The sequence below is a fragment of the Penaeus monodon genome, chromosome 31 (genome assembly GCF_015228065.2).
Source record: "Penaeus monodon isolate SGIC_2016 chromosome 31, NSTDA_Pmon_1, whole genome shotgun sequence".
Lineage (NCBI taxonomy): Eukaryota > Metazoa > Arthropoda > Malacostraca > Decapoda > Penaeidae > Penaeus > Penaeus monodon.
This window is the reverse complement of record NC_051416.1, coordinates 11,677,570-11,678,292: the sequence shown is the minus strand read 5'-3', so window position 1 is coordinate 11,678,292 and position 723 is coordinate 11,677,570. Positions and strand designations below refer to the sequence as shown.

Here is a 723-nt window from a genome sequence, read left to right as displayed (position 1 = left end):
GCTCGCATTTACAAATACCAAAAAATTCTCTTCTTTCTGGGAAGTTGTGAGATTACAAAAAAATCTACGGACAATTATCATATTATATCGATGCAAACGATACTAAATGCACAATAAATACACAAACAGATTCATCAGTGAATATGGTCATTATAAAGAACATAGCGGCCATCCCTATCCGTCTGGTTCTATTAGTAGCCACGGGTATCTCTACGTAAATATTAAAAAAAAATCTATATGCAGCTACACATATTTAAACATATATTTAAAAAGATATTCTATAGCTATCAATCTTTAAAAAAGGATTCTATAAAACAAAAAATACACTAATTTCTATAAAAATACAAAGAAACGTCTATAAATAACCACACACATCTCTATATAAAACCAAAAAACAAAAGCTATAAATAGCCACACATAGCTATACATACACGGAAGAAAATGCTCTAAAAACATCAACACACATATATAAACAGAAAAAAACACGATTCTACAAATAGCCCTACTTATATTTACACACAGAAAAATACACACAGAAAAAAAGCTTATGCCCAACTAATCTCCTCTGACAGCCACTCTTCACAGCGTAACCGATGAGAGGCAACATTCCTTCCTTAAGAGAGAGTTTATCCTTAAGAGCAGATAATGCAGGTCGATCTAGCCCTTTGCCCTCGAGGATTTAGGGGCTCAGAAAATCTGGGCCAGCGATAAACAACGGCAAGG

The 723-nt window shown here is 33.7% G+C and overlaps 1 protein-coding gene across 1 annotated transcript in view; it reads right to left on the bottom strand.

Annotated features, from left to right (window-relative positions):
• LOC119593033 (tyrosine-protein phosphatase non-receptor type 4-like) overlaps positions 1-723 on the bottom strand; it is a gene marked incomplete at its 5' end in the record, with an annotated part of 330,438 nt that overhangs the window by 13,021 nt on the left and 316,694 nt on the right.